Consider the following 26,816-nt stretch of genomic DNA (forward strand, 5'->3'; position numbering starts at 1 on the left):
TCAGCCAGCCCTGGGCTCACCTTCCCTGTCCAGAGCATCAGCCAGCCCCGCTGCCCCCCAAACCTGGGCTCACCTTCCCTCTCCTGACCCAGACCATCAGCCCTGCTGCCCCCCAGCCCTGAGCTCACCCTCCCTGTCCAGAGCCAGCCCTGGGCTCACCTTCCCTATCCACTCAACCCTGGGCTCACCTTCCTTCTCCAGAGCCAGAGCATCAGCCAACCCTGAACTCACCCTCCCTGTCCAGAGCATCAGTCCTGCTGCTTCCCAGCCCTGGGCTCACCTTCCCTGCCCACACCCAGCCCTGGGCTCACCTTCCCTCTCCATCACCCAGCCCTGCTGCCCCCAGCCCCAGCCATGGATGCTCCACTGCCCCCACAGCAAACCCCACATCTGGGTGAGCCATTCCCAGCACAGCTGGGCTCTGGAGCAAGGCTGGCTCTGCCTGGGTCTCTGCCGGCCCCAGCACACCCCGCAGAGGAGCTGCAGAGCCACTGTGTCCCTGCAGGGCCAGCGGGACCCTCTCGGCGCCGGGCAGAGCCGGGCTGGTTATTAATAGCTCATTACGGTGATTGTGCGGCGCTTTCCGGGCTCGCCCGGCCCCTGGGGAGCCAGGGCAATTAAGATCCAGAGCAAGGCCTAGATAGAGGCTCTTCTCCTCATTTAATTTGTTTTTAAAAATAACAAGCTTGCTGCGTGCAGCGCTGGGGACGGAGCCAGCAAAGCCCGGGGCTGAGGGGCTGCGATGGGGGAAGCGGAGCAGAGCAATTTTGGACAATTTGTCAAATTTGTGAGCCCCTGGAGCTTTCCCTGCCTCATTCCCCACTTCCCCACCAGGATTTGTGACCACTGTGCTTGTTTTGTCCCAGGCACCAGCAGCACAGAGGAGCTGCTGCTCTCCAGCCACCGTGGCTTGGGGCTCCCCAGGGCAGCTGTGGCTGCCCCTGGATCCCTGAAGTGTCCCAGGCCAGGCTGGACAGGGCTTGGAGCACCCTGGGGTACTGGAAGTGGTCCCTGTCCATGGCAGGGTGGGATGAGATGGCTTTTAAGGTCTCTTTCATCCCAAACCATTCTGGGATTCCATGCAGGTGGGATTTTGTTCCCTTCAAACAGCTCCTGCTCATCTGGCACGAGCTTGGCCCTGCCAGCTCCTCCAAGAGCAACTACTCCTCAGCTGCCATTATTTCTCCCTTTTTGTGAATAAAGACCAAAAAAATCAGACCAGGTTGCCATTTCCAGGTTCCCCTACTCAGACGTCACATGAGCACAAACACCTCAGTCAGAGCAAGGTCTGGTTTTATTTTTCCCTTTATGTGCAGGATGTAAAATGCTCCTGCTGAGCTCTTCTCCTTCCAGCACCCCACTGCTGCTGCTCCAGGCCCATGGAGAGGGGCCAGGGGCAGCCAGAGGATGCTGCTGCATCTTTCCAGGGATGCAGGGAACCCCAGGAGAGCATGGAGACCCCAAAGCAGGGATGGAGCAATGGAGCAGAACGTGACTGTGGGATGCCCACCCTGAAAACACCAACAGGGCGATAACCCCAGTGCTCCGTCACACAGGGAGCTGCCAGCACCTTGTGCCAGTGCCAGTGTGTCCCAAACTTGGCACGAGACAGGAGAGGGCTCCTACAAACACCAGCAGCAGCCAAGTGCTGTTGGGAACACCTCAAGCACTGCCCAGGCTGGCAGCTGAGTGTCCCCATGCCATCCCTGCTCCCTGGCTGCTGTCCCCAGCCCAGCTCCGTGCCAGGGGAGGCAATGCCAACCCTGCTGGGCTGTGCCAGCATCCTCACAGACTCTGTCATTCTGCTCAGCCCCTGTCTGGAGTGTCCAAACACCCCTGTGGTGCTCCCCAGCTCACTGAGATTGCTGCTGGAGCCCTCAGTCACACCTTCCAAAGACTCCCTTCCCCCTGTATGATTTTAGGCTGAAATGGCAAAAAATGAGAATCCCTGGGGTCTGCTCCATGCTGAGCTTCACTGGTGACACCACCCACACTGATGGTGGCTCCAGGGGATCCCCTGGGGGTGTCCTGGCATCGTTCAGAGCTGGCAGGGCCAAGTTTGATGCCCAAATGTGAACTGGGTGCTGATGCCAACAATTCCCTGGCTCCAAGTCCATGAGGAAGGGAAAACTGCAGCCAGAGCTGCCCCAGGACAGAGCTCCTCCAGGCCCCAGCCCTGTGCCAAAGCCCATCCAGACCTCTGCTCCTTTTTCCCTGCTGGAAAACCCTGAGCTCTCAGTCACACCTTCCAAAAACACCCTTCCCCTGTATGATTTTAGGCTGAAATGGCAAAAAATGAGAATCCCTGCGGTCTACTCCATGCTGAGCTTCACTGGTGACACCACCCACACTGATGGTGGCTCCAGGGGATCCCCTGGGGGTGTCCTGGTTCAGAGCTGGCAGAGCCCAGTTGTGAACTCAGGGAATCCAACTGTGTTTTTCTAGCTGTTGCTGCAGTTCAGAGCACAGCACAGTTCCCAGGGGCACTGAAATGAGGACCAAAGGTGACCTGTACTACCCTCCAAAAACAAACCAAAAGCTCCTGCAGCTTTATTTTAGCCCTGGCCTCGAGTCTGCAAAGTCAGTGGGTTTGGAGCCACACTGAGCTTGGAAAACCCCCAGAAAAGACATGGGAGCATGGAGGGGATAGGGGTGATGGGGAGGAGATTCAGGAGCTTCCCTCAGACCTTCCCTGGCTCCTGGGGTGACACCAGCAGGCTTCTCCCTCTGCACAGGGCAGCAGAAAGATCCTGGCTTATGCTGGGGCATGGAGGGGATTAAATCAGAGCTGAGACAGAAACAGAGAGGCAGAAACTAGAGGGTCAAAGGAGGCCAGGGATGTGCCCAAGCCTCAGCTCTGGTGATCAGGCAATTAGCAAGCCAAGCATGAGAATAAATAATCCAGCTGAAACGGGGAGAGCAGGACAGAGCTGAGGGTAAAAAGGAAGGAAATCAATCACCAGACCTAATGGAGAATTATCCAGGAGAGAGTTATTCCTAATCCTATCAGGGGCTGGCTGGGAAACAAATTCTGCTGGCTCTGAGGCTCTCAGCACATTTTTCTGGGTCAGGGCTGGGCTGGGCTGGGCTGGAGGAGCAGAGGGAGAAGCAATGGCTGGGTGGGCACTGAGGGCACTGAGCAGGGTCCTACAGAGCATCTCCCACCCCACAGGACCTGGGGAACTGTGGGAGCATCAGGGGGTCAGGACAGACGGAGATGAGAGATCTCTGCAGCCAGGTTGTGGAACTTGGGGTTTATTGCGAAGGGCTGGGGTGCAGGGCCCTGCTGGGAGCTGCCAGCCACAGCTCAGAGCAGGCCCTAAAGAGGGAGAGAGAGGTAAAGAGAGTGGTAAAGAGAGAATGAGAGAGTAAAAGAGAGGATCAGAGGGTGAGATTTGCGTTACAATGCAATAAATCTTCTTCTGGTCTTGGAATTTGGGGTTTATTGCAAAGGGCCTGGGTGCAGGGCCCTGCTGGGAGCTGCAGCCACAGCTCAGAGCAGGCCTGAGAGGAGAGAGAGGCAAAGAGAGAGAAGGCAAGAGAGTGGTAAAGATATGAGAGAGTGAGGAAGAGTAAAGAGGGTAAAGAGAGAGTAAAAGAGGACGAGGTTCCTGTTACAATACAATAAATCTTCTTCTGGTCGTGGAGTTTATTGCAAAGGGCCAAGTGCAGGGCCCTGCTGGGAGCTGCAGCCACAGCTCAGAGCAGGCCTGAGAGGAGAGAGGGGTAGAGAGGATGAGAGGGTGAGAGAGTAAGAGGGTAAAAGGGTAAGAGCATAGAAGGATAAGAGAGTAAAACGGGTAAGAGAGTGAGGTTCTCATTACAATACAATAAATTTTCTTCCGTGCTGAATATTCTAATTCTCACTAACCAATGTAGTACAATATACAAATCCTATAGCACTTACATACACCCTAAAGAATCATTATATTACCATTACTGTGTTACATTTTAAACCCTAAAAACTCCTCTTTGGGCCCCTTCTGCCAAGCTGTAGGGTCTGCTCTGACCCTTGGAGCTGTCTGCAAGCAGAGGGTGTTGTTCCATCAAAAGGGGATTACTTTCAGCCAACCACACCATTGTTTTCCAGTTGTTCAGTAACTAAGGGATCTCAAAGCTTGCTTTCATTTCAATCTCCCTTATAGTTTCTATATTCTCAAAATCTTTTGCCAGACAATCATATTTACAAGGCTTTCCTGTTTCATCTTCCCCAACAGCGAACACCTTGAGAGTCCTTAGGCCACCAGGTGGCCCAGTGGCCATCCCCAACAGCCCTGTGGTGGTGTCACCCTTGTGTCCTTTTCAAGGCTGCTCAGGCAGAGCAGATGTTGCTGGCAAGGCACAGGAATGGAGAGGGGGTGTGGAAGGAGCTGCCTGTGCGGGAGCCAGGGGGTGGCTTGGTCACCACAGAATGTCTCCAAATGTAACTTCAGGGATGGCTGGAGAACATGAAAAGCATGAAAAGCTTCCACAGAAGGCCCTACAGCCCTGTGGTGATGTCACCCTCACGTCCCTCTCAAGGCTGCTCAGGCAGAGCAGATGTTGCTGGCAAGGCACAGGAGGAGAGTGTGGAAGGAGCTGTCTGTGCAGGAGCCAGGCTGGGTCATCACAGGGTGACTTCAGGGACGGCTGGAGAACATGAAAAGCTTCCAGAGAAGGGAGTTATTTTGGTGAGTGGCAGCTGCTGCCTCTCACGAGGCTCCTCCTGCTCAGCATCCCCAGGTCTTGGGGGGCCGGAGCAGCTCCCAGGGGAGGCAGGACCTGCCCTTCCTTCCCGTGTCTCCACGGTGTCTTCCCACCCCAGGATCCCATCCTGAGTCCTCAGCAGCCACAGGACTCTCCACTCCTCTCCCACGTGGGAACTCCCAGCACCGAGGATTCCCTGATGAGCCACGGCACCAAGGAGACGACCCGAAAGGAGCCACCGCTTATTTTTAGAGCCAACCTTATGATTCCCGAGCACGTGGCCCCGGCAACACTGCACAGGCAGCCCCAGATTGGCCACAATCTGCTTTTCTTCTTGACAGACATCATGTCTGAATCTCTATCTCCACAAGATGCTCCCAGGAGAGGAGACATTTAGAGACGACCACGACGTACAACATTTCTGAAAGGTCACTGCCTGCACCAGGCAATGAGGAGCAGCAGCCACTCATCAGCAACAGGGGCTTTAGGGAGGTGTTTAATATTCCATGAGCATCTCTATTTCTCTACCAAAGTGGATAACTCTTCTAAAAGTAGGGGAGGGGGGCAGGGCAGGTGGGTGCTGGGCTCGTTTCCACTCAAGCTGGGTTGACTGAACCACAGTCAGAGCTGAATCTCGACTGCTGCTGGGAAATGGGGGCTGAGAGTGAGCCTGACCTGGATCTCAACAGCCTCAGAACCTGCAGGAGCAGAGCAGAGCAGAGGCTGAGCTTGACTCCCCCTCTTCAGCTGCATCCCAGAGCACCCAGCTGCCACTGATGCCACCAGGAACCCTGGAGCTGAACTCAGTGGCTCTGGTCCCTGCATGGAGAACAGGGGCTCATTTTTGGAGGGTTCAAGTGAGAACTTTTAATTTGCAGAAGCTCATTAACATCAGGGGCAGGATGAGGAGGGGCTGGGAGGCAACTGCAGGGTGGCAGCCCTCGGTGCAGGACTTCCTAGTGTTGTCCCATCCCAGTCTGTCACCAGGACTGGGTGCTGGCCACAGCCCCATGGTGTCCTTGTCCCTGAGCACTGACCCAGCCAGCAGCAAGACAAACCCACTGCAAACCCAGCTTTGTCCTCTCCCACCACAGCTGGGCTTTGCCAAGGTCCCCATCCAAGCCCAAAGGTGCCCATCCAAACCAAACAAGACTTGCCCGGTCTCAGGTTTGTCCCCAGCCTGGGAGTGGGATCAAGGAACCCAAACCCCTGGCAAGTGTCCTGGCACCTCAGCTGGAGGGTCCACATGACATTTGTTGCTGCTGCATGTACAAATCATGACCCCACAAGAGCCCCAGCAGCACAGATGTGACAGCCAGGCACAGCCACAGGCACAAAAAGCAGAGTCACACTCCTGGCGAGGGCTCCTGCCCCCACAGAGACACAAATACAGAGCATTAAACGAGAGAGGGGAATTTGCTCCTTCCTCTGCAGCTGCCTCCTCCTCCTGCCTCCCTCCTGAGCTCATCCCTCACCTTCTGCACCAAAACACAGACTGGGAGCAAACTGAGAGCACCCAGGGCAGCATGGCTGAGGCCACATGGAAGGGGACAGAGGGAATGACCAGGCAGGACAGGCAGGACATCCCCAGGGTGTGGTGGGGACACCTCTGGGGGTGTCCCATCCTTCTGGGGGGGGACAAATCACCCACAGGGGCTCTGAGCAGCAGGGAGGACGTGAGACCTCATCACAGGAAGGGACCCTGTGCCTCCACTGCTCCAGCCCAGGCAGCTCCAGCCCTGCAGCTGGGTGACAAAGGAGGTGCTGGGGCAGGAGGATGAATAAGGCAACAGGAAAGCAGAGGCTGTAATTAGGCACCTTTCAGAGCGCTGATGGATGACGATGATGATGATGACGCTGCTCGGGGGCGTGCAGAGCCGCTGGGATGATGACGTGCAGCCACCCCCAGTGCCAGCACTGGTCCCAGTCTGCCCAGAGGTGCCCAGCAGAGCCCTGCCCCGCTGCTGGACAGTGATTTCAGTGCCCAGCAGAGCCCTGACCTGCTCCTGGACAGTGATTTCAGTGCCAGCAGAACCCTGGACAGTGATTTCAGTGCCCAGAGATCCCTGCCCCGCTGCTGGACAGTGATTTCAGTGCCCAGCAGAGCCCTGGACAGTGACTTCCTGGTGATTTCAGTGCCCAGAGAGCCCTGCCCTGCTGCTGGACAGTGATTTCTCAGTGATTTCAGTCCCAGCTGCCTCCCAGGGGCTTTGCCCTAGCACACGACCTCATTTGTCCAGCCCAGCCATGCCAGCCCTCGTTAGATCAGCTCCCCTCGTTAGATCAGCTCCTTCATTAAGCTCAGCACTTCAGTAAGGCTGGCCTGAGCCCCTGGGGAGGGGTGGCACATAAATCACACCCTGATTGCTGTCACTGGCTGCCAGTACTGGACCTTTGATGGCAAAATCTCCTCCTAATCCCTCACCTGAGCTGTGGTGACACCGGTCAGGGCAGTCCAAGTCCCCTCTCTGAGCTCCTGGATAGAACAAAGGCTCTTTGCAGCCTTGACCCACAGGGAGGACCCTGTTCCTGAGGGCTCAGCCCCACTGTCACAGACATCTTTTATGAAAAATCCTTTCCTTAGGATTTTTCCTCCTGAGAAGCTGAGAGGCCTCAGGAACAAAATATAAACAATGATTATCTGCTGCTGTGGAATGCTGCGGGTGCATCTGTGATTGGCCCATGTTGGTTATTTCTAATTAATGGCCAACCACAGCCCAGCTGGCTCAGACAGAGCCAGACAGAGCTGAGCCACAAACCTTTGTCATCATTCTTTGCTATTCTATTCTTAGCTAGCCTTCTGATGAAATCCTTTCTTCTATTCTTTTAATGTAGTTTTAATGTAATATATATAATAAAATAATAAATCAAGCCTTCTGAAACACGGAGTCAGATCCTCATCTCTTCCCTCATCCAAGAACCCCTGTGAACGCTGTCACACCTCATGGGAGCCTTCACCCATGGCAGGGGTGCCCAGCATGGCCAGCTGCCCCCTGGAGAGGGAGCTCTGGCTGCTCCCAGCCAATCTCTGCACCTCAGCAGGGGGATCCATCATTCCAGAGGCTTTAATCCCACTGGACTGCTGGACATGTGGGCAGAGGAGCAGACTGACAGGCCAGACTGACGGACAGCTGCAGGGACAGGCAGCTGTGGCTGGAGAGCAGCCTGGTCCCAGCAGGACTGCTCAGCTCTGCAGAACCCAGCTCAGAGCCCTGCGGGGACAGGGGGGAAAGGGGGCAGAGGTGGAGCCCCCAATTTGCTGGAAACCCTGCTGGGGAGTGGGAATTCCAGCCAGGAGCAGCAGGGAGTGACAGATTTCCCTCCCCCTCCCAGCTCTGCTCAGCATCACTCCAGGGCTGAGAGCATTTGTTAAGATCTGTCTGCAGCTGCTGCTTCACTGGAGATTTTATTGCCATCCCAATTATGATCATGGGAGCAGAGAGAGCAAAATGCCAGGACAGGGGTGAAACAGCCCCTGAAATCCCAACCCATGAGAGGGGTGAAACAGCTCCTACCCATGACAGGGATGAAACAGCTCCTGACATCCCAACCCAGCAAAATGCCACAACAGGGGTGAAACAGCTCCTGACATCCCAACCAATGAGAGGGGTGAAACAACTGAAATCACAACCCACAACAGGGGTGAAACAGCTCCTGATACCCCAACCCAGGCCAAGGGTGAAACAGCTCCTGAAATCTCAACCCATGACAGGGATGAAAGGGCTCCTGACATCCAACCCAGCCCTGTCACACGAGGTGGGAGCAGGACTAATTGCCAGGATCACCTCAGAGAGGGGAGGGGACAAGGGGATCCACCCAGATACCTCCTGGCCTCGCTGGAGATCCCAGAAGGGCCCAGCAGAGCCCAGGGGGGTTCAGCTGTGCCACCCCCAACCTCACCCCAGGCTGGAGGGTGACACTGATGTGGCAGTGGTGACATTTGGAGTGAGACACGCTGGCGTCAGTCCCAGATCTGTGGCTGGAGGGCATCAGCTGGGGCAGCAGGAGAGCAGCTCAGCTCCTTCCCATGTGCAGCCACAAGAGGATCCCAAAAACCAGAAATCTCCATGGGGGAAGGGAAAGGGGACATGCGGCTGTGTGGCTTCAGTCCCTGTCTGGCATCTGGACAGCAGAGCAGGAGCAAAGCCTGCAGAGCTCCTCTCTGAGCTGATGAACTCCCAAACCCCAGGAACTCCATCCAAACCCCAAACCACTGCTGCACATGGATCCTGGCATGGCCAAGGCTGAGGGTCCAACAGTGACCAAGGCTGGGGTCTCACTGCTGCCTGCCACCAACCCTGAGCTCAGCACCTCAGAGATTCACACCACAGCTCTGCCTGAGCTTCTTCTGGCTCGTTTTGGGGTGGTGACAATAGGCTGGACATCTCCCAGCTGCTCCATGTCCAGCTGAGTGCTCCTGCTGCACGAGGAGCTGGGGACTGTCGCAGACATCTTTTCAGGAAAAATCCTTTCCTTAGGATTTTTCCTCCTGAGAAGCTGAGAGGCCTCAGGAACAAAATGTAAACAATGATTATCTGCTGCTGTGGAATGCAACAGGTGCATATGGGATTGGCTCATATTTGTTTGTAATTAATGGCCAATCAGAGTCAGCTGGCTCGGACTCTCTGTCCAAGACAGAAGCTTTTGTTATTCAATCTTTCTGATTTTTTTCTATTCTTAGCTAGCCTTCTGATGAAACCTTTTCTTCTATTCTTTTAGTATAGTTTTAATGTAATATATATCATAAAATAATAAATCAAGCCTTCTGAAACATGGAGTCAGATCCCCATCTCTTCCCTCATACAAAAACCCCTGTGCACACCGTCACAGGGGACAGGGAGAGGGCTAATGCCACCAAGCAGGGGTGGCCAGGAGGTCAAAATGAGCTGGATTTTGGGTGTCCCAGTGCACAACCCCCAGTCCCACTGTGCCAGGGGTGTGATCCCTGTGAGCCCAGGGAGTTCTCACCGTTCTGCAGGTGCAGGGCTGCTCCGACATGGGGCTCTGCTGAGGCATTGGGGCCTGGGGACGTTCACATGGTGAAGGGTCCAGCACAACCAGCCTGGGCTCCTCTGCACAGAAAGCACAAGGAGAGCACTGTCAGTCACCTTCCCCCATGTCTGCCACAGAAATCCCAAATAAACTCCTCCAAAGGCCAGGGATGTGGCACCCAGGCACTTCCCAGAGAGGGGGAGCATCCTCAGAGCTGCTCCAGCCACATGTGTGACCTGACCATTGCAGCTTGCCCGGTTTTATCTGTAAATATATAAATATTATCTATAATATTCTATATAAAACAGCATATATTTATAATATTTCATAATATATTAAATATATATAATATATAAAATAAGTATTATATTATATTATATTATATTATATTATATTATATTATATTATATTATATTATATTATATTATATTATATTATATTATATTATATTATATTATGTTATGTTGCGTTACGTTACATTACATTACATTACATTACATTATATTATATTATATTATATTATATTATATTATATTATATTATATTATATTATATTATATTATATTATATTATATTATATTATATTATATTATATTATATTCACATAGTACAATATAAAATATATATTCATAAAGATTATAAAGTATAATATTAATTAACATTATTAAATACATATGTATAATTTATAATATGTTTCTTTTATAATATATAAACATTGTATATTTCGAATGTATACAATTAGAAATAGACAATATTTATATATAATAAAATCAACATAATTATATACACAACATAAATATAAATATAAATAAATATATATATATATAAATATAATTTAATAAATATAATTTAATAAATATAAAATTATATCACACTTTGTGCCCTGAAGGATCCTCTCCCCACCAGGGGAGCGTCCAAGCCCATCCCTGCCTGGGCAGCTCAGGGTGGAGCAGGGAAGATCCAGCCCTGCCCTTGGGGAATGGTGCAGGGACTGCAGGAGGGCACTGAACCCTCCCAGGGGGTGCCCACAGCCCAGGAGGCCCCGAATCTGGGCAGATTTCACCCAAACGCGGCAGCAGGAGTGCCCGTGTCCCCCCCTGGACATTTTTGGGTCGGGAGATGCTCCCAGCACCGATGCAGCAGATGCTGAACAAATGATTCACTGTGGTTTTACCGAATTGCTCTGAGCTCTCTGGATGAAGTTTAATTTGCCTGTTGCAAAGGGAGAGGGAATTTAAATAGCTCCTTTTGTGTGGAAATCCTGCTTAACAGCCCTCAAATGTCCCCGACTCGGGTCTCTCAGCACACCCACGCTGCTGCTGCAGCTCAGCAGCTGCTCTGAGCCTGCTGCAGCCTGCACTCAGCCCGGGGAGGTGGCGTTTGGGTGGGCAGCAGCAGCCAGGGGGTTAATTCCTGCCGGGAGAGGCTTGGGGAGCCTTTGGCAAAGGAGCTTTCCAGGGCAGGGATTTGCTGGGGAATGACAGGGGAATGAGGAGCCGGCTCTGGGGGCACAGAGATCACCCCTAGGTGCAGAGGGGTGACACCCCTGGGACAGGGATCACACCCATGGCACAGGGATCACACTTGGGGACACAAGGATCACCCCTGGGGCACAGGGATCAGCCCCTGGGGCACAGGGATCACACCCCTGGCACAGGGATCACACCTGGGGACACAGGGATCACACCCATGGCACAGGGATCACACCCCTGGCACAGGGATCGCCCCTGAGGCACAGGGATCACACCTGGGGACACAGGTATCACCCCTGGGGCACAGGGATCAGCCCCTGGGGCACAGGGATCACACCCCTGGCACAGGGATCACACATTTGGGGCACAGGGATGACACCCCTGGCACAGAGATCACACCATGGGACACGGGGATCACACCCCTGGGGACACAGGGATCACCCCTGGGGCACAGGGATCACACCCCTGGCACAGGGATCACACCCCTGGGCACAGGGATCACACCTGGGGCACAGGGATCACACCCCTGGCACAGGGATCACACCCCTGGGGCACAGGGATCACACCCATGGCACAGGGATCACACCCCTGGGCACAGGGATCACCCCTGGGGGCACAGGGATCACCCCTGGGGCACAGGGATCACACCCCTGGGCACAGGGATCACCCCTGGGGCACAGGGATCACACCATGGGACACAGGGATCACACATTTGGGGCACAGGGATGACACCCCTGGCACAGGGATCACACCATGGGACACGGGGATCACACCCCTGGCACAGGGATCACACCCATGGCACAGGGATCACACCCCTTTATTGGGGAGTGTCCCTGACTGATTTCCACGCAGTTCCAAATGACAACATTTGCTCCAGAACATGAGTTTCAAATCCCACGTGGGATTTGCATCCCTGCCACCCAGGGAGGGACTGGCTGGGGTGAAGGGCTCAGCGGATCCCACTGGCACTGGGACCTTCTGGGAGCTGGGAATGGGGGTTCCTGCCATTCCAGGGGGAATTCTGGGTCCCTCAGGACAAAAGGGACAGCTCAGGGCTGGCAGCAGGGTGGAGAAACCCAGGATTTCAGCAGGCTGGAAAAGCTCAGGATCCGAGCAGGGTGGAAAAGCCGAGAAATACAGCAGGGTGGACAAGCCCAGGATCCCAGCAGGATGGACAAGCCCAGGATCCCAGCAGGATGGACAAACCCAGAATCCCAGCAGGATGGACAAACCCAGGAGCACAGCAGGATGGACAAGCCCAGGATCACAGCAGGCTGGAAAAACCCAGAAATACAGCATGATGGAGAAATCCAGGATTCCAGGAAGATCCCATCCTCTCAGGAATGTGCCCTGCAGCACAGGGAGCTGAAGCACAGAGTGTGGGGGTGACTCCAACCCAGCACCTGAAATAACATCAAGAATGACCCAAACCAAGCCCTGAGATGCAGAAATGAGCCAGAAACACCTGAACCTGCCCTCAGCACCTGCAGGGGGAGAATGTGACACCTCCAGCAGCTACAGCTCGTGCAATTCCATGAGGAATTTGCCTCCAGGGGATGCAGTGTGTGTGCTTTGAGGGAGGATCCCTGGGGCTGCTCCAGTCCTGGGAGATGGGATAACTGGGAGGGAAGTGGGTTTGGTTCTTTTGCAGCACCACGTGTGGGACTCACACACTCAAATACTCCAGCAGGGATGGAAGAGGCTCCCCTCAGAACCAGCACCACCCCAGGGTAAATCACAACCACACCAGCCCAGCTGCTGCTCCCCATGGCCATGGAAAAGGTAACATTTCAATCCAATTCCAGCAGGCTGGACACAGCCAGGTATTTACTGCAGAGAGCAAACTGCAGTCAGGCCAAACGTGCTCAGCTCCTGGCCCTGAGCAGCCTCCTCTGCCTTCCCTGAGATGTTTTTTCACTCCCATCCTGCCTGAGCATGGGGAATGTGGAATTTAAGCTCACTTAGAGACCACCTGAGCTTGGTTTTGTCAGGTGAGTCCCTCATTCCCAGTCCTGGGAATGAGCTGATGCTCTTGGCATTTGTTTTTGGCAGCTCTTGGGTCACGTAGCAACCTCTGTCTTAGGTTACCTCCGGGGGTTTTGTCTGCAAATACATTTTAATCCTTGTGAAATGGGACCCACCAGCACGTGGGTGAAGTGCCTAAACCTCCTTCAGTCCCACGTGGTGACACCAGCACAGCCCCCTGGCCCTCTGTATGTTTGTGCCACCAGGGTTGTTGTCACCTTCTGCTCCTGTGCTTTGTGGTTTTTTTTAGCCAAAACTTGGATTTTTTAAACTCTTTTCTGGGATACTCAATGGAGGAGCCAGGAGAGGATTCTCCTCTCCTTGGGTACCACACAGGACCTGCTTCTCCATCAAGGAGCTTCCAGTTCTGCACAGGGGATCCCCCTGAAAAAAGCAATTCAGCAGCAAATCCCAAAGCCAAACAGGACCCAGATGCCCTGAAAATCAGCAGACATGCAGAGAACCAGACCAAGGTGCCCAAGCTGAGCTCTTGTAAGACAGGAGCATCCCTTGGGATGTGCACAGCAACTGTTCCAGGCATCTCAGCAGATCTGGCTCATCTCAGAGCACTGCAGAAAGGGCCCTGGGGGTCCTGGTCAGTGCAAGTTGGATCTGAGTCACTGCTGGGTCCTGGCAGCCCCAAGGGCCACCCTGTGCTGGGGGCACCAGGCCCAGGGAGGGATTGTCCCACTCTGCTCTGCCCTGGGGCAGCCTCAGCTCCAGTGCTGGGGGCACTCTGGGCACCACGGGATCAGAAGGACCCAAAGCTGTTGGAGAGTGCCCAGAGGAGGGACAAGGAGCTGGGGAAGGGCTGAGGAGCAGCTGAGGGCACTTGGCTCGTTCAGCTGCAGCCCAGGAGACTGAGGGGAGGCTCCTCGGGGGCTGCAGCTCCTCCCCAGGGCAGGCACAGGGGCAGGGGCTGAGCTCTGCTCTGGCACAGGGACAGGAGCCCAGCAAGGGCTGCAGCTGTGCCAGGCCTTGGCATGGAGCTCAGGGCAAGGTTCTGCCCCCCGAGGCTGCTGGGCACTGCCCAGGCTGCCCAGGGAATGGTGCCAGGGCTGCCAGAGCTCCAGGAGCGTTTGGACACAGAATTCACAGAATTTCAGAATTCTAGAATCACAGAATTCACATAATTCATAGAATTCCAGAATTCACAGAATCACTGGGTTGGAAGAGACCCCCAAGATCATGAAGTCCAACCCAGCCCCAACCCCTCAACTGAACCCTGGCACCCTGTGCCACATCCAGGAGCTCTCAGGGGTGCTCAGGGTGGGGTTGTTGGGGTGCCTGTGCAGGGAGAGGGGCTGCACTGATCATCCCTGTGGGATCCAGCTCAGGATCTTCTGGGATTTGACCATTCCATGGATGCCAGGACACCTGAGAGTGCCCCAGTGTCACACAGCCCTGGTATCCAGGATTATTAAGCCAGAGACTATTGCTCATTAGTGTAATTAATGTCAGATTGCCCAGCCAGCGGAGCTTCCAGCTGACCTTTAGTTACTGAAATATCAACAACAAAAATGACACATTACCATAGGGAGGTGTCACAGGCTGCTCATTTGAAATCTTCTATCAGTGACAGCCCCCCAAAGAGTTTCTTTCTGCAAAAGTAAATGGGAAAATTTGGAAAATGCTCAAGGAAGGAGGAAGAATTGAGCTCCACAGCAGCACAACAGGGACACAGCATCTCCCAGCTTCGGGGGCACAGCCAGAAATGATCCCAGGGAGAGAAATGGAGGGAGAAATGAGGCAGAGCTGTTAAAAATGAAACAGAGGGAAAAAAAGAGATTTGTTTCTTAGGAGTCTTGGTAAAGTCACTGAGGTGGAGAGAGCTGAGCCAGGACTGAGGCAGCAGGGACAGGTCCCCAGGCCATGGAGTGATCCCTGCATGAGGACAGGGACAGGGACAGGGACAGCTCTGCCCAGCATGAACTCAGGGGCAGCCACAGCCTGAGCCAGAGAGACCCTCAGGGCATGGAAAGAAACCCCAAAAACCCCAAAAACCCAACAGCTCTGATGATGGATGAGCCTGACCCAACAGATCACAGCCCCATTTGTCACTGCAACAGCAACAGCCTGGACCTGGATTTCCAGAGGTTTCCAGATGTTGCAGGCTGGGCAAGGCAGGGGAAGGCAGTGGTGCCAAACTGCTTTGCCACAAGGCTGGTGCTTGAGGTAAAAGTAACCCTGAAGGGATGAGGTAAGACCCTGAAAATTGTTTTCCCTCAGGAAATGATGCCTCAGGTTTGAGCTTTTCTATTTTTCAGGTTCTGTGCTGCTTTAGTGGGTGAGTCTGGGCTTCAGGTCAGGGGATGGTGAGCTCTGTGCACAGAGCAGGGAGACAAAACAATTCCTGCTCTAGCTGGGGACCAAGGACAAATGACCCAAATCTCAGCCCAAGAGCACAAACACCGTGGGATGAAGAGAGAAAAACAAGAAGGATGGGACTTCATAAGCTAAAGCTATAATTAGACAATTAACTCCAATATGCAAATGGAGCAGAACTTATAACAGTGAGAGACCCTGTGACCAGGTGTCCATTTTTATGACCATTTTGGTTCATTTTAGGTGCAGCCCTGGCTGGGCTGGAGAGTCCAACCTCCACATCAACTCCAGAATAACAACATGGGCTGGAGAGAGAAAAACAAGCAGGATGGGACTGCATGGGCTGGAGCTGGAATTGGACAATGAACTCCAATATGCAAATGGAGCAGAACTGATCAAAGTGAGAGACCCTGTGACCTGCTGTCCATTTTGTGACCATTTTGGTTCATTTTGGGTGCAGCCCTGGCTGGGCTGGAGGGTCCAACCTCCACAATGACTCCTGGAATGACTTCCAGAGCACTGGGCATGGTTGGCAGGGATGTTGGCATCACCCTGTTGGCATCACCCACTGCACTTCCCTGGAGCAGCCCAACGCTCCCACTCCTCATCAGGCCCTGCAATAAGGACTAATGAAGGCAGAATGATTTCCTCACCACTCCATTAGTCACCCTTGGTTAATATTCCTGCTTATGGAAAAAGGTCACAGTTTCTCTCTCATTTATGTCATTCCACCTTCCATTTGCAGTTGCAGGGTTCTGCTCCTTTCCCATCCCTAATTAGCGTTCAATTACAGGGGCCCTGCCCCAGCTCCCCACCAGGCACAAGTCCTGGGCCACGCTGCCTCTCCTGGGTCTCCCTGTGGAAAACTGACCCAAGAAAAGCCATTTTTTCCTCTGGCAGCACAGAGGGAACCAGATGGACTTCCCTTCAAATGAGATTTAAATGGAAAAACACAAAATAGCTCCTTGTGCCAACATTGAAGGGTTGGTGTCCAGCTGTCCTGAGCACGGGGAAGGTCAGCCCGGGTGACCCTCTGGAAAAAGAGGCCAAAAGCATCAAACACCATCATGGATTGCTCCTCTGGCTGCACCACTGAGAAGGCTTTGGAAATGATTCCTTCAACTCTTCTGATGCCTTGTGAAGGCTGAGCTAGAACTGAGATTACATGGAGTTACAGAATAAAGCAGGGATTTATTAAAAGGCCTCAATGGATCCACCTTGAGCAGCACAAGAGCCCAGCCAGGGCTGCACCCAAGGTGAACCAAAATGGTCACAAAAAGGGACACCTGATCACAGGGTCTCTCACTTTCATCAGTTCTGCTCCATTTGCATATTGCAGTTAATTGTCCAATTCCAGCCCCAGCCCATGCAGTCCCATCCTGCTTGTTTTTCTCTCACACAGCTGAAGGTAATCCCCTTTTGATGGAACAACACCCTCTGCTTGCAGACAGGCCCAAGGGTCAGAGCAGACCCTGCCAGCTTGGCAGAAGGGGCCCAAAGAGGAGTTTTTAGGGTATAAAATGTAACACAGTATGGCAATGTAATGATTCTTATAGGGTGTATGTAAATGCTGTAGGATTTGTATATTGTACTACATTGGTTAGTGAGAATCAGAATATTCAACACAGAAGAAGATTTATTGTATTGTAACGAGAACTTTACCCTCTTACTTTTCTATTCTCTTACCCCTTTTACTCTCTTATGCTTTTACTCTCTCACCCTCTCCTCCTCTCTCCCCCTTCTCCTCTCAGCCCTGCTCTGAGCTGTGGCTGGCAGCTCCCAGCAGGGCCCTGCACCCAGGCCCTTTGCAATAAACCCCAAATTCCTGACCTGGCTGCAGAGATCTCCCGTCTCTGTCCATCCCTACCATGCTACCCTCCCCCTGTTGCTCCTACAGGCAGATGCTTGCAGCCCTCTGAAGTGATGTAATGTTATTCTCTATGAGTTGAACCCTTCTGAAATTGTTTCATGATACTCTGTGTACCATGACTGTCCCAACTGTGACACTTCAGCACCTCACTGGCAGGAGCAGGAGTGTCCCCAACACCCAAAGTCCCCCCCAGTTCCCACTCAACTCTCTGGGAACATCCTGTGCCATGACACAGAGAGCACTCAGGCTCAAACACACCCAGGGAGGGACAATATTTGGTTCAAATTTTTCCTCAATTCCCTTCCCACTGAATATTTTCTCTTCTCCATTCCAAGAACTTCCTTTATTCCTCCCTGTCTCCCTCTAGCAACGGTATCTGGGAGAAACAATGAATTTTTAATAGGAGGGGGCGGTGGGAAGAGGCAGACCCTGAGGCAAGAAGAGAAAACATTGATCTGTTCAATCACCCCCAGCAGCAGGAAACCACATTTAAGGGAGAGGGAGCCACGTGAGGACCACACAGCAGGGTCCTGCTCCCCATTTTTTCTGAACCTGTGGATGTTGTACAAGTCCCAGTCAGGGTGAATCTGCTCAGAGGAGCTCTCCACACCCCCCTGACCACGGCTGATGTGGGGCTGGGGGTGCAGCCCCTTGGAGAGGAGGAAAACCAGGGTTGTTCTTCTGCTGCACCATCCCTGTGAGGGTGGGCAGGCCCTGGCACAGGGTGCCCAGAGCAGCTGGGGCTGCCCCTGGATCCCTGGCAGTGCCCAAGGCCAGGCTGGACAGGGCTTGGAGTAATCTGAAGGTGTCCCTGCCATGGCTGGATGGGCTTTAAGGTCCCTCCCAACCCAAACCTTGGGGATTCCACAATCCCAAAGCTAAGATGTGCCCACCTCCTGCTCCCCACTCTGCCCTACAGGGCCAGGGCTCATCCCCATGGAGCTGAGGATGCCCAGCTCCCCTCCCTCAGTGCCTGCCCTGGCTCCCCACAACAGCCTGAGCCTAAATATAGACCCTGGTTCTCTTTTCTTGTAGACACAACCGGTGCTCTGAGTCAAAGTCCTTTCCCATGAACTCACTGTTGCTTAATAAAGCACAAACCCTCGGAGACCTTGATGCTGAGATCTGTCATTTTAATTCCCAGTAACACTTGTTCCTCTCCACTCCAGTGTGTGGCCGCTGCTATTTTGGTTGGCACATTGGGAGCTGAACAAGGAGCCCCGGCGCTCCAGATCTGAGCTGGGCAGAGCTGGGACAGCTTTGAAAACCAAACCCTCCTGATGGATGGGGCTGCAAGGCACAGCTGAGCTCGTGGTGGCATGAAAAATTCAGGGGGAGGAAGGCAGGGAGGAAGGGAAGAGGCAGAGGAGGGAGGAGGGCACACTCATGTCGCAGACATCTTTTCATGAAAAATCCTTTCCTTAAGATTTTTCCTCCTGGGAAGCTGAGAGGCCTCAAGAGCAAAATGTAAACACTGATTATCTGCCGCTGTGGAATGCAACAGGTAGATCTGTGATTAGTCCATGTTTAATGTTTGTAATTAATGGCTAATCACAGCCCAGCTGGCTCGGACACAGAGCCCAAGCCACAAACCTTTGTTATCATTCTTTGCTATTCTATTCTTAGCTAGCCTTCTGATGAAACCTTTTCTTCTATTCTTTTAGTATAGTTTTAATGTAATATATATAATAAAATAATAAATCAAGCCTTCTGAAACATGGAGTCAAATCCTCATCTCTTCCCTTCTCTGAAAACCCCTGTGAACACAGCCACACACTCAGAGAGGTGGATCCTGCATTGGGGTGCCCCTGTGGATGCCAAGGCACCACAGCAGCCTGGGGAGCACAGCCCAGACCCTCTGTGCTTTGTTTTTAACCCATCCCTGCTAAAGCTGTTTCTGTTTGCCCAAATTCTCCATCCCAATCTCTGCTGTTTGGTTGTCCTGGGGTGAATTTGGTGCTGTGCTCAGCTTGCCTGTTCTGCATGGAAAAGAGGGAATGGCAACCCCTGCCTGGATCTGGGGAGGGCTCTTGCCCATGTGAAATGGGCAAGCTGAGGACAGCACCAAATTCAAACTGCTATTCCCCTGCTCTGCCATCACCAGGACCATTTCCCCACTATGCCCCTCCAAATTGCCATTCCCCAATTTGGGCCATTTCCCCAGTTTGCCCCACCAAATTGCCATTCCCCTGCTCTCCCACCACCAGGGCTCTGCCCCTCCTGAGCAGGGACACCTCTGACACCCCACAGACCTGGGGCACCCGTGGGCTTCCAGCTCCAGCCCCAAACACCACGGCTCAAAGGGATCCAAAGGAGAATCCAGCACATTCCACTGCCAGTGGCTGAGCAAAGCTCTGGCCCAGCCTGTCCCACTGCTGCCTCCCTGCTCCCACAATCCCTGAGCCAAACCTCACGGAAGCAGCTGCTTTGTGTTTCAAGGTAAACCCTATAAAAACTTCACAAACAGAAAAGTCAGCTCAGGGTTCCCAAATCCATTTCCCTTCCACAGCCGCTGAGGCTCTCAGCAGCATTTCCAAGTGTTCTCATGGGATTTATTGCTTTTCATCCCCTCTCACTGATCATTTCTGCCCTCACCTGTTTGTTCTAGGGCTTTTCCAGCACTCCCAGAATGGCCCTTTGGGCTCAGGCAGCACCTCCCACCCTCCCTGCAGCCCCATGCACCAGAAACAAGGTCCATGGAGCTGCAAGGATTACCTTGCAGCACCTGCAGGGCGCTCCCTGATGCTCCCTCTGCCTGCTCAGACAACCCAACCACTGCTCCACAGCCCCCACAGGCAGCAGGAGTTTGGCTGCTGAGGCTCTGTGCCACCCTCCAAAGCCAGGCTGCACACCCCAGCCCCTGCAGCCAGGGAAACTGAGGCACGGCACGCACACGGAGGGGTTTTGGAGCCTTGTGGTGAATCAGTGGCACTGGGGACAAACCCAGGGATGGCTCCCACCTCCCTTCCCTCAGAGCTGTGCCTGTGGGGACGTGGGGAGGTGTTGCTGGTGCCAGGATCCCATCTGGGCTGCCCACATGCACCCCAACCCCTGCAGCCAGGGAAACTGAGGCACGGCACATACACAGAAGAGATTTGGAGCTTTGTGGCGAATCAGCGCCACTGGGGACAAGCCCAGGGATGGCCTCACTTGGCTCCCACCTCTCTTGCCTCTTGCTGTGCCTTTGGGGGCGTGGGGAGAAGCTGCTGATGCCAGGAGTCCCACCCGGGCTGCCCACACGCAAAGCCAGGCTCCACTCCCCAACCCCTGCAGCCAGGGAAACTGAGGCACAGCACGCACATGGAGGGGTTTTGGAGCCTCATGGTGAATCAGTGCCACTGGGGACAAGCCCAGGGATGGCCTCACTTGGCTCCCACCTCCCTTCCCTCAGAGCTGAGCCTTTAGAGAGCTGTTGCTGGTGCCAGGATCCCACCCAGGCTGCCCACACGCACCTCAACCCCTGCAGCCAGGGAAACTGAGGCACGGCACGCACACAGAGGGGTTTTAGAGCCTCATGGTGAATCAGTGCCACTGGGGACAAGCCCAGGGATGGCCTCACTTGGCTCCCACCTCCCTTCCCTCAGAGGGGCGTAGGGAGATGTTGCTGGTGCCAGGATCCCACCCTGCTGCCCACACGCACCGGCGGCACGGGAATCGCCGCTGCCCACGCCCAGCACACCCAGCCACGTGTGCTTCACATTCCCAGCAGCATTCCCAGGGCTCCCAACACCCCTCTGCCTCTTCCACATCCCCATCCCGGGGATGGGAACACAGCTCCGAGCTGCTGGAGCAGCCCAACTCCTCCTGCCTTATGGCAGCTCCTGCTCCTCACGGAGAGAACAGGAGCCACCTGCTCCCTGGTGGGATGCTGAGGGGGGAGAAACAGGAGTGATCTGACAGCCAGGAGTTGGGAAAAATCCATCCCAAACACGTGGACTGAAAGCCTTTAAATGCTGGATTGAAAACCTTTAAATGCTGAGTGCAGCCGGCGCCGAGTCCGTCTGTGAGTCCAGGGTTTAATTCGGGCCCAGGAGGGAAAAGCAGGGATTAGGTTTGGGCCTTGGAGCCAGGGATGAGTCCTCTGGTGAGGCAGGATTAGCACAGCTAATAAAAGCAGACATTCCTGAGCTCTCAACACTACAAAATAGGAAAAAAGCCCCCGGCCCTGCTATCTTCAGCCAGGGATCAGCAAAAGCTCAACACTCAGAAAGGCTGAGCTAGGGAGGAAAGGCTGAGCTTAGGAGGAAAGGCTGAGCCTGGGATATGTCCCAGCCTCAGCATGGATGCCCTGGATGGGTGAAACACAACCCAGCCTCCGTTCCTCCTGTCCTCCTGCTCCCTCCTCCAACAGGGCAGGAAAAAGCAAAATTTGATTCTGTCAGCATCCCCCAGAAAGGCTGAGCCTGGCAGGAAATGCTGAGCCTGGGATATGTCCCAGCTCTGCCCAGCATTGATGCCATGGATGGGTGAAACACAACCCACCCCCTGTTCCTCCTGCTCCCTCCTCCAACAGGGCAAGATAAAATGAAAATTTGATTTTGCTGATTTTTAAGCCAACTCTTTCCTGAAGCTGCCCTGCCTCCTGCTCCCTGCTCTGGGGATGCTCCCCCAGCTGTTTTGCAGGATGGGCATTGCAGAGCATCATCCCCCAAGATCAGCCCACAAGCCAAGAGCTTTAGGAAAGGCTGCAGACACCCAAGTGGGGTTTTTGCCATGTGAAAACCCTAGGAAATTTTGAGTGGACCAAAAATCACCTCTCCAAGCTGCTGTGGCCAAAACCCATCCAGCTCCACCTGTCCTCCAGCAGCCAGAGGCAGCAGCTCCACTGCCTCCCCTCTGTGAGTGCCACAGAAACACTGGTGATAAAAACATCAGCACAAAATTAAACCAGATCAGCCCCAGGCTGCCCAGCTGGCAGCTCTCCTACTCATCTTCAATTATTCTCCCATTTAAAGGACGTGCACCACGCTCTCCGCCATGCCCCAGGGTGCTGGGATTTTATCCCATCTCCATCCTGCCAGGGGTGATGGAGCTTTGGGGTGCAGAGCAACCCCAAGGGCCCCACAATTCTCAAAGGGTTATTGCAGGGTTCAACACCTGCATTTGGGATTTTAACCCACACACCACCGCATCACTGCTGGGCAGCTCTGCTCTTGGAAGGATTTTTGGTTTTAACGCCTCATGTTTGGATGGAGAGGACTGCAGGAACTTTCCCCGCCTGGATGAGGCTTTTCCCATGGTGCCACCCCTATTTTGGGGCCGGTGCTGGGTTTTGGGGTCTCCATCCTGCAGGCTGGGTGAGAGTGCACGAGACGCCATCCACAAAACCAAGCAGCAGCCAGGAGCTCTGCTAGGCCCAGGTTGGTGTCCCCAGGCCACCAAACATCCCCAATCCTGGTCACTTCCCTGTCCAGCTGCCCTGGCTCCAGGGCTCCTCACTCTCCTGGGCTGGGTTTGTGCTCTGGGTGCTGCCAGGCTGCAGAGCCCGGCCCGGCTCCTCTCTCCATCTATTTCCCAGGCACTCTGCCTTCTCCTGCCATCCTCTCTCCCTTTCTGGCTGCTCTTTTCTCCTTCCCAAAACCCTCATCTCAGGGCAGGAACAGAAAAAGCAGCCGCTCCTCTGCAACCGCTGCCGCGGGAATTGGAGCACCTTTTGTGAGGTTTTAGCTCAAATCCACTTTGCAAGTGGATTAAGGAACTGGCACAAAAGTACTCTGGATGGAGAGTGGGAAGAGGCAAAGGCTGCTATTCCAGCACGGCGATAGGAGCCAGGAACGCTGCGCTTGCTGCCTGCTCCATTTCCCCGAGAAACACAACCCGCTAACATCCGCGCCTAAACCAACCCTCGGAATTTTCGAGCGGAGAATCCGCCTAAAAAATCCGGGATGCTCGGGGAAGAAGAGCCAGGAAGGGCCCTGGGGCGCCGAGGAGCGAGGACCTGCAGCGCCCGTGGGGGAAACACGAACGAGAGGATTTGGGAGAAGCTTTCCCGACGCCCGAGGATGCCCGGAGCCGCTCGGCTGTGCCGGGGAAGGGGCTGCGAGCGGCGGCCCCAGCCCAAACCGGGCCGGGGGGGACTGCGGGTACCGGACCCCGGGGGATGGAGCGGGGAAGGGGCGGGCGAGGCGGCACCGCCGCCACCCCCGGTGCGACCCCGGGCACGGCGGGGGCTGCGAGGGGCCTGCGGGCGGTGGGCACAGCCAGGCAGGGAGGGGTGGACGGAGGGATGGACGAAGGGATGGACGGAGGGATGGACGGAGGGATGGACGGAGGGATGGAGGGGGGCTGTGTGTCCCCAGGGGCGGCGGGGGCTCGGCGGCCGCCCCCCGGCTCCACGTGTGCGGCTCGGCACGACCCTCCCCGGCCCCGGGACCCCGCACTCACCGCTCGGCTGCCGCTGCGGGGCTGCCCATGGTGCGGCGGCGGCGGCGGCGGCGCGGGCAGAGCCGCAGCCCCGGGGGCGGCGCGGCGGCGGCTCCGGACGGACCCCGGCCCGGCCCCGGCCCGTCCCCGGGGGCGGCGCGGCGGCGGCAGCGCCTCTCCAGCCGCGCTGGGCCGTGCGCGGAGCCGCCCCCCGCGCCCCCCGCGCCCCCCGCCCGGCCGGGGGAGGGACGGGGCCGGGGGCGATGCGCGGAGAACGGGAACGGCCCCGGAGGAACGCGGGGAAGGGCACGGGGGTCTCCTCCCCGCGCAGCCGTGAGCAAAGGCAGCTTGGGGTGTCCGAGCTTCGGAGTGCCCTTGATGAGGTTCCCTATCCCATGGCAGCACCATGGGGTGCCCATGACCACCGTACCTGGGGTACACGACCCCATGGCAGCACTGTGGGGTACCATTGACCACTGTACCTGGGTTTCCCCCAGACCCCCTCTGCACACCTGGGTACCCCCACACCGCCCTGCCTGGGGTACACAACCCCATGGCAGCACCAAAAGGTACCCCCGAGCACTGTGCCTGGGGTACACAACCACATGGCAGCACCATGGAGTACGCCTGAGCACTGTGCCTGGGCTCCCCTAGCCCCATTTTGCCCACCTGGGTACCCCCACACCACCCTGCCTGGGATACACAACCTCACGCCAGCACCATGGGGTACTCCTGACCACCGTGCCTGGGGTACAGAACCCTGTGCCAGCACTGTGGGGTACCCCCGAGCACCGTGTCTGGCTTCCCCCAGCCCCACTCTGCACACCTGGGTACCCCCACACCTCCCTGCCTGGGTTTCCTCCCTGCCAGCACCCACAGATACCCACCTGCCACCCTGCCGGGGGTTCCTCAGCCCCCTCGCAGCAGCCCCAAATCACCTCACACCTCCCACCCCATCCCCATGACAGGCTGTTAGCATCCCCCTGCCTGCCCCAGGACAGGGTTTGGGGGCCACCTCACCCTGAGCTGCCCTCTGCCCTGGAGGTGGAGGTGGTTGTGGATGGACACAGCCACTCCCTCTCCATCCCATGGGAAGTTGGGGCAATCAGGGCACAAACAGAGCCATGACCCCAGGAATGAGCGCAGCCCCCAGCCCGAGCAGGGCTCCTGAGTTTGTGCCTCCACACTGGGCTCCACTGTCCCTTGCAGCAGTGCCAGGAGATGCCAGGCTCACGGGACAATGGCCTGGAGCCCCCCAGCAGCATCCCCATCCCCCTTGGGAACAGCACTCACCATTGCAATTCCTCCTTGGAGTTCTCCTCTTGCTCCTGCCGAAGCCTCCTGAGCTGTGCTGATTTGGTTAATTGGGCTTTGAGGGTGGCAGAGGCCAATTCCCTCCTTGGCTCTGCCTTGCAGGGTGGAATTGTTGCTCCTCTCCACTCATCACTGGCCAGTCCAGGCTGGCCTTAGCCTTGCTGGTCCCTCAGTGGGCAGCTGATGCAGAGTGTGCCCTTGATGTGCTGTGTGCCAGCTGACCAAGCACCACCTGAGCCACTGGGTGACATTTGCTGCGTCTGACAGCGCTTTTCAAGCAGGGCTTGGCAGCATCTTCTTCACTTTACAGCCGAGGAACCTGAGGGCAGAGCTCAGGGGGCAGGAAGGGGGCTCAGCACCGAGCACCGGGCGGCTCCAACGCCGTGGTTCCACCTGGGCTGGCTCGGTTTGTGCAGGGTTTTGTCAGGAGAAATGCCAACAGCTCTCCCAGCCCTGTCGGTTCCACTCCCAATCCCATCCCTTGCTGCAGCCCAGCGCTTCTGCTGATGGAGGTTCCTGGTGCCTCCTGCTGCTCGCTTGCTCCGGGATGTGGATTTATAATTTCATTGCAGGCACACGCAGCTCGGGCTTTCCCATTCGAGCTTCATCCCCAGCCTCAGCCCTGGATCTGCGGTTAAAACCAGCAGATTTATGTGGTTGGGAAGGAATTTCGCTGCTGTTTTAAACAATCTCAACTTATCTCCTTAGGAAAAGATGAAAAATCCAGGAATGAAAATCGCGGCTGGTTTAGTTTGGGGATGGATTTTTAAGAGGCTGGCGTGGGGGGGAGGGTGTGCCAGAGCAATCCACGTCTCATTTCCATCCCCCAGGACGGAAAGGTGATTCTGGCTAATTGAACACAGTCATTAGGCTGCTGTATCAAAAGCACAGAGTCAATTAAGCAGCGTCCCCCCCGCCCTGGCCCCTCAGGCTGTGCTGTTTCAATCAAGGATGGGGGAATTGCTGCTGTTCCCACCCAGCTCCCCATCCCCGTGCTGGGAGCTGATTTTGACTGCTGGAAGATGCTCTCCTGCCTGCTGGCCTGGGTTAGAGGTGATTTTGGGGGAGCAGAGTGCTGATAAATGCACTGGGGGAGCTGGGGGAGCTCCAGGTTGGAGCAGGCTGCTTTGTCCTTGTCCCCTCCCCAAGCACCTCACCAGAAAAATCAAATTATTTCTGTCTTACTGTGCTCCGTTCATGGCATTATTTTATTTTGGGGGAAACCAAGGCACAGACTTGGATAAGGAAACTGGCACGTTGTGGTTCAAGCCTGGGCTGTGAGTTTTGGCTCAGCCCTGCTCCCCCTCTGGGCTCTCTGTTCCACCCATTAATCCCAATGCCCTTCTGGCATCATTCTGGGCTTCGAGGAAGGAGCAGGACAAAGCACCAGGCTGAGGTGACCAGTTCTGCTTCCCCAAGCCAGAGTCTGGCACTGGACACTGGAGAATCCCATGGGGCCCTTGGTGCTCCAATTAATGCAAATTGGCTTCAATATGAACATAAATCCAAAGGGATTTCATGCCAGGAGGCAGGGACAGGTTGGGGAGGAGGTCCCTGCCAGGGGTTGTGGCATTTGGGGTGCTGAGATGGGACCCAGACCCCCCCTTAGGGAGCTTTACCCTCACATGTCACCTCTGTCCCATGAGCCTGGCCCTAAACAAAACCAGCACCCCACAAATGAAGATGGGGAGCCATAAACCACCAAAAACCCTCTAAAATCTTGCTAAGCATCAGGATTGGGATGAAATGGGGCCAGCTGGGAACACAAA

General features: G+C 55.1%; 1 protein-coding gene across 2 annotated transcripts in view; it reads right to left on the reverse strand.

Annotated features, from left to right (window-relative positions):
* LINGO3 (leucine rich repeat and Ig domain containing 3) overlaps positions 1-25,785 on the reverse strand; it is a 33,392-nt gene extending 7,607 nt beyond the window's left edge. The window contains exons 1-2 of one of the 2 annotated variants that reach the window (XM_063160873.1): positions 25,027-25,785; positions 9,655-9,758 (exon numbers count right to left, since the gene is read on the reverse strand). The gene's annotated coding sequence lies outside the window, so the exon portion shown is untranslated. Of the gene's footprint in view, positions 1-9,654; positions 9,759-23,754; positions 23,823-25,026 lie in introns of those variants that run through there. The other variant, XM_063160874.1, reaches the window with a different exon arrangement.
* Positions 25,786-26,816: the final 1,031 nt, after the last annotated feature.

The sequence above is a fragment of the Melospiza melodia genome, chromosome 7 (assembly GCF_035770615.1).
Source record: "Melospiza melodia melodia isolate bMelMel2 chromosome 7, bMelMel2.pri, whole genome shotgun sequence".
NCBI classification, from domain to species: Eukaryota; Metazoa; Chordata; class Aves; order Passeriformes; family Passerellidae; genus Melospiza; species Melospiza melodia.